Genomic DNA, 14,593 nt, shown 5'->3' on the forward strand with positions numbered 1-14,593 from the left:
TTTATTTGACAGAGAATGCAAGCAGGGGGCGAGGCAGGCAGAGGAAGAAGTAGACTTCCTACTAAGCAGGGAGTCTGTGTGGGGCTTGATCCCAGAACCCTGGGATCATGACCTGGGTTAAAGGCAGTCACTTAACTAAGCCACCTAGATGCCCAAAAACTTATTTTTTAATGTAGGTATTTAGAGATTGTAAATTTTCCAATTTATTTTCCCAGTGAATTTTCCTGTTGAGTTTCATTTTTATTCAGTTCAGAATACTTTCTAATTTCCCTTTGATTTCGTCTTTGATCCATGGGTGTTTTTAAGTATGTTATCTAATTTTCAAAATTTCTGGACTTTCCAGAGATCTTGCACTCATTTATTTCTAATTTGATTCCGTTTTGGTCTGTAAACATAGTTTGAATAAGTTAAGTCCTTTAAAATTTATTGAGGCTTGTTTCATGGCACAGAAACATGGCATGGTGTCTTTTGGTAAATATGTGGTATACACGTTAGAAAAATAGTATTTCTCTATTCTTGGATGTTGTATTCTATGACTGTCAATAAAGTCAAGTTGATTGGTAGTGTTTTCCAAGTCTACTATATCCTTGAATGTCCTTGTTCTGTTAGTTTTAAGAGTAGTAGTGAAATTGCTGACTATAGTTGTGGATTTGTCTTATTTTTACCAATTTTGCTACCTGTATTTGATGCTCTGTTATTAGGTGCATTAACATTTAGGGTGGTTTGGTCTTCCTGATAAATTAACCCCTTATTATTATGAAATGATTATCACAGTGATATTTTTTGCTCTGAAATCTACTTTGATACTAATATAGGCACTGCAACTTTCTTTTGATAAGTGTTAGTATGGCATCATCTTTTCTGTATTTCTACTTTTAACCTATTTGTGTTACATTTAAAGTGCTCTTATATAAGCAGCATCTGATTGGGTCTTTTTTTTTTTTTTAATCAAATCTGACAATCGCCCTTTATTTAGATGTTTGGGCCAAACATTATTGATACAGTTAGGTTAAATCTTCCTATTTGTTTTCTGTTGGCCCAACTGCCTGTGTTCCCCTTTTCATCCCTCTTGGCCTTTAAAAACTCTTTGTTGGCATATAAGCTATAACTCTTTATTTTAGTGTTTTTTTAAATTTAAATTTTTTTGGAGTTTATAATAGCATACATTTTTAACTTGTCACAATCTACCTTCAAGTGACAGTATATTACTTCAAGTATACTATAGAAAAGTTGGGGGCAAGATGGCGGAAGAGTAGGGTCCCCATGTCACCTGTCCCCACCAATGTACCTAGATAACTTTCAAATCATCCTGAAAACCTACAAATTTGGCCTGAGATTTAAAGAGAGAACAGCTGGAATGCTACAGTGAGAAGAGTTCGTGCTTCTATCAAGGTAGGAAGATGGAAAAAAAATAAAGAAATAAAAAAGCAACCAAGGGGGAGGGACAACCGCAAGGAGCTGGGTTAAGGCCGGGGGGGTGAGAGGCTCCAAGTCAGGAAAGTCCAGTCCGGGAAAAGCAGGAGCTTTACCAATCTTCCCGGATGGAAAGGCGCTGGCAGGGAGCTCGGGCAGGATCCCAGGAGGGGCAGGGATGCCCTCAGGTTCCCCGGGTCACTAACAGAGGAGGTGCGCGGGGGCATGTAGGGAAGAGTGCGCCACACACTGCAGGCCGAGCTCCCTAAAGGGCTGGAGTGCCTGCCCGGCGGGGCCCCAGGAGCAGCTCAGGCTGCTGCTCAGGTGGCGGCTCCATGTGGAGAGGACTGCGCGGTACCAGGAGCGCGATTCCAGCAGCTAAGGCCCCGGAGGACAAGGCGTCGGGGGACACAGACAGCCCAGGATCTGGTACTCCCCTCCCCGCCCCACACAGGCGGAGGCCTGGAGGACACAGGGCAGGGAGGACGCTCCTGCCGCGGGTGGCCTGAGGTGTGCAGATCAGCGTCCCCCCGCCCCCAGAGCGTCCAGGCCCCTGCGGACTGGGAGATGTGGTAGTCACTGCGGTAGCTGACTCCAGGGCTGGAGAGCTGGCTGCCGCCACTGTTGTTGTTCCTCCTGGTGTCACCTTGTGCTTGGGACTGAGCAGGACTGCCATGGAGCAGGGGCCTCACAGGAAAAATGGCATCCACTGAACTGTGCACTTGGCAGGGGTGGGGCAGCTCCCCCAGGTGCACACACCTGAGAATCAGCACAGCAGGCCCCTCCTCCAGAAGAACAGCTGGAAGGACAGGGGAAGAGCAAGTTCTTTCCAGCAAAGCTGGAAAGCTCCAGGGGAAGTCAAGCGACTTACAGTATATAGAATCAGAGGATACCCCTCCTTGTTTTTTGTGTGTTTCCCCCCTTTTTTATTTTTTTGTTCTTTTTGTTCTTTTACCTTACTTTTTCCAGTAAAACTTGTTTTTAACCACTCTGCACTAAGCAAAATGACTACAAGGAAGAACTCACCACAAAAGAAAGAATAGAAACAGTACTCTCTCCCACAGAATTACAGAATTTGGATTGCAATTCAATGTCAGAAAGCCAATTCAGAAGCACAATTATAAAGCAACTGGTGGCTCTGGAAAAAAGCATAAAGGACTCAAAACTTCATGACTTCAGAATTTAGATCTAATCAGGCAGAAATTAAAAAATCATTTATATGAGATGCAATCCAAACTAGAGGTCCTAATGATGAGGGTTAACAAGGTAGAAGAATGAGTGAGTGACATAGAAGACAAGTTGAAGGAAGGAAGCTGAGGAAAAAAGAGAAAAACAATGAAAAGATCATGAGGATAGGTTAAGGGAAATAAATGACAGCCTCAGAAGGAAAAATCTACGTTTAATTGGGGTTTCAGAGGGCGTCGAAAGGGACAGAGGACCAGGAAGTGTGTTTGAACAAATCATAGCTGGGAACTTCCCTAACTTGGGAAGGGAAGCATGCATTCAGATCTGGGAGATAGAGAGATTCCTCCTAAAATCAATAAAAACCCTTCAACACCCTGACATTTCATAGTGAAACTTGCAAATTCCAAGGATAAAGAGAAGATCTTTAAAGCAGCAAGAGACAAAAAATCCCTAACCTTTATGGGGAGAAGTATTAGGTTAACAGCAGACCTCTCCACAGAGACCTGGCAGGCCAGAAAGAGCCGGCAGGATATATTCAGGGTCCTGAATGAGAAGAACATGCAGCCAAGAATACTCTATCCAGCAAAGCTCACATTCAGAATAGAAAGAGAGATAAAGAGCTTCCAAGATAGACAGAAACTGAAAGAATATGTGACCACCAAACCATTTCTCCAAGAAATATTAAGGGGAACTCTGTAAAAGAATGCGGAAGTCCAAGGGAACAATCCACAAAAACAGGGACTGAATAGGTATCATGATGACACTAAATTCATATCTTTTCAGTAGTAACTCTGAACATAAATGGGCTTAATGATCCCATCAAAAGGTGCAGGGTTTCAGACTGGATAAAAAATCAAGAGCCATCTATTTGCTGTCTACAACAGACTCATTTAAGACATAAGGACACCTACAGCCTGAAAATGAGAGGTTGGAGAACCATTTACCATTTTAATGGTCTTCAAAAGAAAGCAGGGGTAGGCATCCTCATATCAGATAAATTAAAGTTTATCCCAAAGACTGTAGTAAGAGATGAAGAGGGACACTATATCATACTTAAAGGATCTATCCAACAAGAGGACCTAACAGTCATGAATATTTATGCCCCGAATGAGGGAGCTGCCAAGTATATCAATCAATTAATAACCAAAGTTAAGACATACTTAGATAATAATACACTTATACTGGGAGACTTGAACAGAGCACTTTCTGTAATTGATAGATCTTCTAAGCACAACATCTCCAAAGAAACAAGAGCTTTAAATGATACACTGGACCAGATGGATGGATTTCACATATATTTACAGAACTTTACATCCAAACGCAATTGAGTACACGTTCTTCTCAAGTGCACATGGAACTTTCTCCAGGATAGACCACATACTGGGTCACAAATCAAGTTGTAACTGATACCAAAAGATTGGGATAGTCCCCTGCATATTTTCAGACGATAATGCTTTGAAACTAGAACTAAATCACAAGAAGAAGTTTGGAAGGATTTCAAAAACATGGAGGTTAAAGACCATCCTGCTAAAAGATGAAAGGGTCAACTAGGAAATAAGAGAATTAAAAAGATTCATGGAAACTAATGAGACACAACTGTTCAAAATCTTTGGGATACAGTAAAAACAGTCCTGAGGGGGAAATACATTGCAATACAAGCATCCATCAAAAACCTGGAAAGAATTCAAATACAAAACCTAACCTTGCACCTAAAGGAGCTAGAGAAGGAACAGCAAATAAAACCTTCACCCAGCAGAAAACCGAGTTAATAAAGATTTCAGCAGAACTCAATGAGATAGAGACCAGAAGAACTGTGGAACAGGTTAACAAAACCAGGAGTTGGTTCTTTGAAAGAATTAATAAGATAGATACACTATTAGCCAGCCTTATTAAAAAGAAGACAGAAAACAGTCAAATTAATAAAATCACAAATGGAAAAGGAGAGATCACCACCAATACCAAGGAAGTACAAACGATTTTAAAAATTTATTATGAGCAGCTATATGCCAGTAAATTAGGCAATCTAGAAGAAATGGACGCATTTCTGGAAAACCACAAACTAGCAAAACTGGATGGAACAGGAAGAAATAGAAAACCTGAACAGGCCAATAATCAGGGAGGAAATTGAAGCAGTCATCCAAATCCTCCCAAGACACAAAAGTCCAGGGCAGATGGCTTCCCAGGGCAATTCTACCAAACGTTTAAAGAAGAAACCATACCTATTCTACTAACACTGTTCCAAAAGATAGAAAGAGATAGAATACTTCCAAACTCATAATGTGAGTCCAGCAGCACCTTAATTCCAATACCAGACAAAGACCCCACTAAAAAGATTTATAGACCAATATCCCTGATGAACACAGATGCAAAAATTCTCAACAAGATATTAGTCAGTAGGATCCAACAGTACATTAAGAAGATTATTCACAATGACCAAGTGGTATTTATCCCTGGGATACAAGGCTGGTTCAACACTTGTAAAGCAATCAGTGTGATAGATCATATCAAGAAGAGAAAAAACAAGAACCATATGATCCTCTCAATAGATGCAGAGAAAGCATTTGACAAAATACAGCATCCATTCCTGATCAAAACTCTTCAGAGTGTAAGGATAGAGGGAACATTCCTCAGCATCTTAAAAGCCATCTACGAAAAGCCCATAGCAAATATCATTCTCAATGGGTAAACACTGGGAGCCTTTCTCCTAAGATCAGGACCAAGACAGGGATGTCCACTCTCACCACTGCTTTTCAATGTAGTATTAGAAGTGCTCGCCTCAGCATTCAGGCAACAAAATAAATAAATAAATAAAAGGTATTCAAATTGGCAAAGAAGATGTCAAACTCTCCCTCTTCAAAGATGACATGATAGTATACATAAAAAACTGAGGGGGGCACTTGGCGGGATGAGCACTGGGTGTTATGCTATATGTTGGCAAATTGAACTCCAATAAAAATAATTTAAAAAAACCCAAAAGCCTCCACCCCAAGATTGCTAGAACTCATACAGCAATTTGGTAGCGTGGCAGGATACAAAATCAATGCCCAGAAATCAGTGCCATTTCTATACACTAACAATGAGACTGAAGAAAGAGAAATTAAGGAGTCAATCCCATTTACAATTGCACCCAAAAGCATAAGATACCTAGGAATAAACCTAACCAAAGAGGTAAAGGGTCTATACACTGAAAACTACAGAACACTTCTGAAAGAAATTGAGGAAGACACAAAGAGATGGAAAAATATTCCATGCTCATGGATTGGCAAAATTAATATTGTGAAAATGTCAATGTTACACAGGGCAATTTATGCATTTAATGCAATCCCTATCAAAATACCATGCACTTTCTTCAGACAGTTGGAACAAACCGTTTTAAGATTTGTGTGGAATCAGAAAAGACCCCGAATAGCCAGGGGAATTTTAAAAAAGAAAACCATAGCTGGGAGCTTTACAATGCCAGATTTGAGGTTGTCTTACAAAGCTGTGATCATCAAGACAGTGTGGTACTGGCACAGAAACAGATGCATAGATCAATGGAACAGAATAGAGAATCCAGAAGTGGACCATCAACCTTATGGTCAACTAATATTTGACAAAGCAGGAAAGACTATTCACTGGAAAAAAGACAGTCTCTTCAATAAATGGTGCTGGGAAAATTGGACATCCACATGCAGAAGAATGAAATTAGACCACTGTCTTTTACCATACACAAAGATAAACTCAAAATGGATGAAAGATCTAAATGTGAGACAGGAATCCATCAAAATCCTAGAGGAGAATACAGGCAACATCCTTTTGGAACTTGGCCACAGCACCTTCTTGCAAGATACATCCATGAAGGCAAGGGAAACAAAAGCAAAAATGAATTATTGGGACTTCATCAAGATAAGTAGCTTCTGCACAGAAAAGAAACAGTCAACAAACCTAAAAGACAACCTACAGAATGGGAGAAGATATTTGCAAATGGCCTATCAGATAAAGGGCTAGTATCCAAGAACTTATTCAACTCAACAGCAAAGAAACAAACAATCCAATCATGAAATGGGCAAAATCATGAACAGAAATTTTACAGAAGAAGACCTAGACATGGCCAACAAGCACATGAGAAAATGCTCCACATCACTTGCCATCAGGGAAATACACATCAAAACCACAATGAGATACCACCTCACACCAGTGAGAATGGGGAAAATTAACAAGACAGGAAACAACAAATGATGGAGAGGATTTGGAGAAAGGGGAACCCTCTTGCACTGTTGGTGGGAATGTGAACTGATGCAGCCACTCTGGAAAGCTGTGTGTAGGGTCCTCAAAGAGTTAAAAATAGATCTGCCCTGCGACCCAGCAATTGTACTGCTGGGATTTACCCCAAAGATACAGAGGCAGTGAAACGCCGGGACACCTGCACCCCGATGTTTCTAGCAGCAATGTCCACAATAGCCAAACTGTGGAAGGAGCCTCAGTGTCCTTCGAAAGATGAATGGATAAAGAAGATGTGGTCTATGTATACAATGGAATATTACTCAGCCATTAGAAACGACAAATACCCACCTTTTGCTTTGATATGGATGGACCTGGAGTGTATTATGCTGAGTGAAATAAGTCAATCGGAGAAGGACAAACATTATATGTTCTCATTCATTTGGGGAATATAAAAATTAGTGAAAAGGAATAAAGGGGATAGGATAGAAAATGAGTGAAAATATCAGTGATGGTGGCAAAACATGAGAGACACCTAACTCTGGGAAACGACAAGGGGTAGAGGAAAGGGAGGTCGGTGGGTGGAGGGTTGTGGTGACTGGGTGATGGGTACTGAGGGGGCACTTGGTGGGATGAGCACTAGGTGTTATGGTATATGTTGGCAAATTAAACTCCAATAAAAAATTTTTTTAAAGTATACTATAAAAACTTTACAGTATTATACTTGTATTTCTTTCCTGCTTTTTGTGGTATTGTCATAAATTTTTCATATATATATGTTATAAATCCCAGAATTACAGTTTATTATTTAAAATACTTTTAAAGAGATTAATTAATCAAAATATCTATGTACTCTCATAAATACCATTTCTTTCTTTTTTTTTTTTCCATAAATACCATTTCTGTTGTACCTTGTCTCTTTGTGAAGGACTTTAACATTTCTTGTAGTGTGAGTGGCTGGTAATTAATTTTTCATCTTTCTTTTTCTTCTTTTTTTGTTTTTCTCATTTCTTTTTAAGGTTTATTTATTTATTTTAGAGAAGGAGGGAGTGGCAGAAGGAGACAGTCTTCAACCAGACTCCCTACTGAGTGTGCAGCCTGATGTGGAGCTTGATCTCAAAACCCATGAGATCATGACCTGAGCTGAAACCAAGAGTCAGGTGCTCAACTGACAGAACTGCCCAGGCACCCGTGTTTTCTTCATTTCTTGTGACTTGGGTTTGTTGAGCTTTGTGGATGTGAGTTTAGGGTTTCCATTGAATTTGAAATATTTTTAAATATTCTTCTACTCCCTCCCTTCTTTGGAGACTCCTCCAAGTTACTCAGTGGTAACTTTGCAATAACGTTGCTTTTGATTTTTTAAATTTTTGTTTTCTTTCTGCGTTTTATTTTGCATCATTTTAATTTCTCTGTTTGAGTTTATTAATCTTTTCTTTTTCCATGTTTAATCTGATGTTAATCTTTTTAGTGTATTTTTCATCTCAGGCACTGTATAGTTTTTGTTTCTAGAAGTTCAGTTTGGATCCTTTCTTTATATCTTCCATGTCTGTGTTCATGTGTTCAACTTTTTGATCATAAGATCCAAATTGAACTTTAAATATTTATAAAAATAAAACTGATGTAAGATACCAACTATTGGATATTTGTAGATTTTTTTCTTTCTCTAATTTCAGCATAGTTGTAGTATCTTGAATACATTTCCACTTGATTAAATGAGATTTTTCCTCTTTTATTTTCACACAAATAATTTCACCATTAAAAAAAAAATCCATGTTTTTCCTCATTCTTTTGTCTCCTTTCCCCATTATTTGATGTTTTTCCTGTCCTCAGGCCTATTTCATTTTGGTTGTCTATTGTATTTTTTACTTTTTAAAAACATTTAATTATTCATGAAAGACACACACACACACACACACACACAGAGACAGAGACACAGGCAGAGGGAGAAGCAGGCCCCATGCAGGGAGCCTGATGTGGGACTTGATCCTGGGTTTCCAGGATCAGGGCCTGGGCTGAAGGTGGTGTTAAACTGCTGAGCCACCCAGGCTGCCCTTTTTTTTTTTTTTAAATATTTTATTTATTTATTCATGAGAGACAGAGAGAGAGAGGCAGAGACAGAGACACGGGCAGAGGGAGAAGCACTCAGGCCTATTTTAAAATATCCTTCTGGGCATTTAAGTAGGATTCTTAACATGTATTTTTAATAGTCTAAAAGACTGTTTTGTATTTGGTCATCAAATCAGTGTTTAGAAGTCCACATTTTGGGATGTCTGGATGGCTCAGTGGTTGAGTGTCTGCCTTTGGCTCAGGTTGTGATCCTGGGGTCCTCGGATCGAGTTCTGCATCAGGCTCCCTACAGGGGACCTGCTTCTTCCTCTGCCTATGCCTTGGCCTCTCTCTCTGTGTCTTTCATGAATAAATAAGTAAAATCTTTAAAAAAAAAAAAGAAATACACATTTCATTTTACAGTATTTATAAATTATTTTCCAGAATGATGATCATTTTACCCTGTTATTGACAAGGTCCATTGTAAACAGCAGCATTATTTCCAGTTAATTTAAGGAGAGGGATTTAATATAGGGAAGTAGTAGATGCATACGAAGTAATTGAAGGGCTGCAGGAGCAGGCTGGGTTTCCAGGAAGAACTAATCCCCACACTTTTGGACTGCTCTGCTGACATCAGCTGACAAATCAGAAAGTTGCTATTGCCACTTCTGGTGTAAAAAATCACTATTTTTACCATAGTTGGAAAAGCTGCCACATTGCTACAGACTTTGCTGAAGTGAGAAGCTGCTGGCTCCAGAACCACTTCCTTTTGCAGTGATCTGGTTGGGCTAAGTGGTGCTCTGCCCTCTGCTTTTCTCCCCCATTTATCATCTCCAAATCAATACTTTGTGAGTGCATTGAATAAGCACAACCTAATTGTTCCTAGAACAATATTATAAGATTGTTCAGAAAATACATTATTAAATTTTCTGCTGTATATATATATATATATATATATAGATATAGATAGATATAGATATAGATACTGAATACTGTGGCCCACATTATAGTATTTCTTGAAAAGGATAAACAGAAAGGTAATTCTGTGAATAGCTTACATTGAAACAGTAAATAAGCTCCATGGCAAAAGAAAGTGATAGTTTCTCTTCTTTATAAACAATTCTTTTGCTGGCCCCATTGGCCTCCCCATCTTGCTTCTGATTTTACCATAAAGCATCAAGATATGATCATTGTTCTATGCTTCTACACATATGTTTATAAGCACTTGTATCTTAATGAAGTAAGGTGTTACTGGAAAGACAGTTTATATGTCCTATAGTTTCAATGAGTTAATAAGCACATAGCTATTCTGTTTGCTTTTACACATAAGTTCACATGCACTTATAGGATGATGGTCATCTAACCACATTTATATTTGCTATGAAAATATATGAATGCTGGCAGCTAATACTGTACTCATTTTTACCTGACATCTTCTGAAAAGATAGCCTCTCAATTGATAACAGTATTTTGAGGCATAATCACTATACTTTAACATCTTATTATTCGTTTTTTTTCTGTTCCATAAATCATTCCTTCTTAAATCATAAAAGCCTAATATAGGGAACGTGGAGAAAACAGTCTGTTTTTTAACATCTCGGAATCTTCAGATTCTAGCCCAACTCCTAGTTTAACCTGCTTGAACCTGCTCTGTATCATTGTATTGTGGCTGGCTTATTCTTGGGGCACCATTAGGGCATCTCCCACTACTTCCAAAAGTAGTTCTGTTCTTTTTTGGGGGGTGACAAGAGATTTGAGATCCAGTATAAGAACAAACTCTCTGTAGCTTTCTTTTATTGGCTATCTTCTTTTTTTTCTTCCAGGAACCATCAGTCTTATTCCACAACATAAAAATCCATTGTTTCACATATTACAGAATTGAATCTCTCAACATTCTGATTGTTCTCTTTTGGACCATTCCTAGCTTCTTCATAGAGGTGTGTTTAAATGAAAAAATGAATATACATCTTTAAAATATACCTGTCCAGGAGTAGCCAGGGTGGCTCAGTTGATGAAGCATCTGCCAGGCCATGATCCTAGAGTCCTTGGATCTAGTCCCACCCGGCTCCCTGCTCAGCGGGGAGTCGGCTTCTCCTCCTCCCTCTGCCCCTCCCTGCTTGTGTTCTCTCTCTCTCTCTCTTAAATAAATAAAAATAATTAATTAAAAAATAAATTAAAAAATTTTTTACAATCTTAAAAAAATATACCTGTCTCAAATTACTGTCTCTGGTTCGGTGTCACCTTCTGTGAGATCATGTGCATGACTTCTTGAATCATCTACCTACTTTACCTGCAAGAGCCCAAGAGATTAATATTCTCACACCTAGAAACAAGGATTTCTTTTGTCATCTATTTACCTTTCCTTTGCCCCTGGAGTGGTTTTTAAAAACCTATTTCCTAGAATGTGTTTCCTGTCTGGTAATCAAATATGTCACTGTAACTCCTAGTTTGCTCAAGCACACATGAAGTTATAGCACATTGACTGTTTAAGAAACAAATTCTGATTACTTCTTTTCTAAATGGTTGTTTTCTGCCTTGTTAGGCTTGCTTTCTTTAAGAATGAAGAAATAAACTTAGATTTTTTTAATTTGGATGTTTTTCTAGATACAAGACAGCATGCCATTATCAAACATTAAACACAAGTTGATCAGTTTAAACTATTACATTTTCTTTTGCATACATAGATTTTGAAGCTTGAATGCAGATAAAATTACTTACAACTTTGAGGTCCTGCCATTTTAAATATTCTTAAAAGTCAACAGTATTAGCTCTAGTTATTTTATATATTAATGGCTTACTTTCCCCAGACAATTCTCATATAGTCTTAGACTGGTTAATGGTTTGCTCTTTATTTATTTAGGCATGGAGATGGAAGAATGACTGTAACTTACTTCTGTGATATTGATGTCATGAGAGTTTGTTAGATAAGAGTCCATGTCATGTAGGTAAAACCAAGAATCTAGTTTGATTGTGAAATGAAACATTTGCATTTGGCTTTAGTGTGTTGCATGTAAATTGACCAAAAGTGGAACGTAAATATATTAGTGGAGGTCCTACTTCAAGATTCAATGATTATGGTTTGTTGGTTGTCACTATTCTCTTACAGCTGTCCTACCTGCATTAGACAACTAGGAGGCAGGTAATTTTTCAGATTTTCTGTCAGTAACTCTGTTGACAATAAGAAAACAACTTGAAGAATATTGTAGTATCCTATATCCTATAGTGGTTTTATATCTGACGTCATTGAGATATATGATTCCTTTATCTTAAACAAATGAAGAAGTGGGTCCCAACAGAAATGCCTTACACTTGAATTTGTATGGTATTTCTTCTTGTTACCTCTTAAAAATGCTTTCACATGAATATAACATGAATATAAACTTACTGCACACATTTATACTTTCATTCATGTGTCAAGCAGATATTTAACAGTGTATTATGTACTGGAAAGCCTCCTGTCCTGGGGGAGCCTCTAATGTGACAGGGAGATAAGAAGAGCCTTGTCAGAGGATGCAGTTAATACTGATAGCAGCTTCCCCATTGTATTGTAACTGGAGATCCTTTGATGTGTGATATGGCTAGTTTTGCTTTTGTTTTGTTTATCCCATTTCTACTTGGAATTTAGGTGTGCTCTTTCAGTTTTTGAAGGTGAGGACTCGGGCCTTTCTTCACTTTTGGAAAACACTGACTTGTTATTTCTTCAAATATTGCCCCTCCCCCATTCTCTTCATTCTCTCTCTCTGGGAATAAAGCTCACTGTCTTCTGCCCTGCTTTCTCTGTGTGCTGCCCTCTGGGTGATTTCTTCAGCATTCTCTTTCTATTCGCTAACCCTCTCCTCAGCCAGGTCTAGTTTTACCATGAGATCATAATTTCAGTGTCTACACGTTTTGTTTTTTTAAAGGTTTGTTTTATTTATTTATTTATTTATTTATTTATTTATTTATTTATTTATTTATTTTTAAGATTTTATTTATTTATTCATGAGAGACACAGAGAGAGGCAGAGACACAGGCAGAGGGAAAAGCAAGCTCCATGCAGGGAGCCCGACGTGGGGCTTGATCCCCGGACTCCAGGCTCATGCCCTGGGCCGAAGGCAGGCACCAAACTGCTGAGCCACCCAGGGATCCCCTTTATTTATTTATTTGAGAGAGAGAGAGAGCATGAGGGAGAGGGAGAAACAGAGGGAAAGAGAGAAGCAGATACCCCACTGAGCAGGGAGCCTGACATGGGGCTCCATTCCAGGACCCTGAGATCAGGACCTGAGCTGAAGGCAGATGTCCAACCAACTGAGCCACCCAGGCACACCTATGTGTTTTTATTTCATAAATTTTTAAAATAATTCCCTGTCTTTGAATTATGTTCTTAAATATTTTTCTTTATCTCTGTGAACATATAATTCAAGTTTCTTTCCGTTAGCTTTAGCCTCTTTATTTTTTTAAAAGATTTTATTTATTCATGAGAGACACACAGAGAGAGGCAGAGACACAGGTAGAGGGAGAAGCAGGCTCAATGCGTAGAGCCCGATGCGGGACTCAATCCCAGGACCCCGGGATCACGCTTTGAGCTGAAGGCAGATGCTCAACTGCTGAGCCACCCAGGTATCCCTAGCCTCTTGTTTAATGCTTGGAGTTTAAATTTTTTCCTTGCTCTTAGCCCCTGGGAGTTTTTTCTTCTTGCTTTTGAGCCTGGCTGTATATTAAAAATTATTTTGCTGTATTTTTGCCAGGATTTGTATGTAATTGGAGATGGGAATAGGTGTTGTGTTTTTTTGTATAGCTCAGACATTCTAGTTTCCCCAGTGTACCATGAATTGTGTATATATGTGTGGAAACGATTCTGCCGTGTTACCTAAAACTGAGAAAATTCTTCACATTTTATAGTAAATATGGTTGATACATCTCCTTCCAGTAAGTGGAGGTATGCAGTCTACCATTAATTAATTATTCACTTCACATGTGGCCATTTTTACTGCATCTGAGTAGGTCAAGCTACTAATAAGTTTTGTTTTATTTAATATATCATGATTATTCTGTACAAGACACTGTTTTTCTAATGTACAAACATTAACCCAGTGAATTCATTTGACCCTCATCCAAGCACTGTTAGGTAGGTATTATCATTGTCATCCTTTGTCACCCTCATCTTACAGATGAGGCACAGAACAGTTAGAGGAGTTTCCCAAGGTTCGTTCCCTCATTGGCAGTTGGCAAATATCAGAATTGATATTCAGACCCAACCTCCATACTCATGTTCTTCATTCACTTTCTTTTTGCATGCTGCTCTGCCAGCCACTGACCTTTATCTCTGCAAACCACACATCCCTCCTAATGAAATGCGCCCAGCTCTGCTTGTTCTATGACTTCATTCCCACAGCACTCAGTGAGTCTACACTGGGTTCAATTCAGATGTTTTTCTCTTTTTCTCTTCTGTCTTCATTAATCTGTTCATATTTTTGAACAAATATATATTAAGCACCCATTACATGGTGCATGCCATAAGACATTGAGCATAAATGCTGTGTAACACAGAGGGCGTCTCTTCCAGGCCTTATGCTTCTGTAAGCCACGCCTCAACTGTAGTCGGGTCCTGGTCTGCTCTCCTGCTGTAGCAGCCTGCACTTTGGTTCTCCATATTCTCCCTCTTCCTGCTCTGCATACTGCTGGCCGGGAAAATAGTCAGTTACCCAGTTCGGTGTGGTAAGTGCCATGGTTAGAATGTGGGGCAGAAATTCCTAGAGAAGAGTACATG

At 38.9% G+C, this 14,593-nt stretch overlaps 1 protein-coding gene across 5 annotated transcripts in view; it reads left to right on the plus strand.

Moving 5' to 3' along the window:
• The window catches only part of MARCHF8 (membrane associated ring-CH-type finger 8), a 161,903-nt gene that overhangs the window by 83,447 nt on the left and 63,863 nt on the right, over nt 1–14,593 (plus strand). Inside the window, exon 1 of one of the 5 annotated variants that reach the window (XM_055345023.1) lies at nt 14,481–14,541. The exons of the other annotated variants lie outside the window; for them this stretch is intronic. The gene's annotated coding sequence lies outside the window, so the exon portion shown is untranslated. Of the gene's footprint in view, nt 1–14,480; nt 14,542–14,593 lie in introns of those variants that run through there. 5 annotated transcript variants of the gene reach the window in all.

Source organism: Nyctereutes procyonoides, unplaced genomic scaffold, assembly GCF_905146905.1.
Source record: "Nyctereutes procyonoides isolate TBG_1078 unplaced genomic scaffold, NYPRO_anot_genome, whole genome shotgun sequence".
In the NCBI taxonomy this organism is placed as follows: Eukaryota; Metazoa; Chordata; class Mammalia; order Carnivora; family Canidae; genus Nyctereutes; species Nyctereutes procyonoides.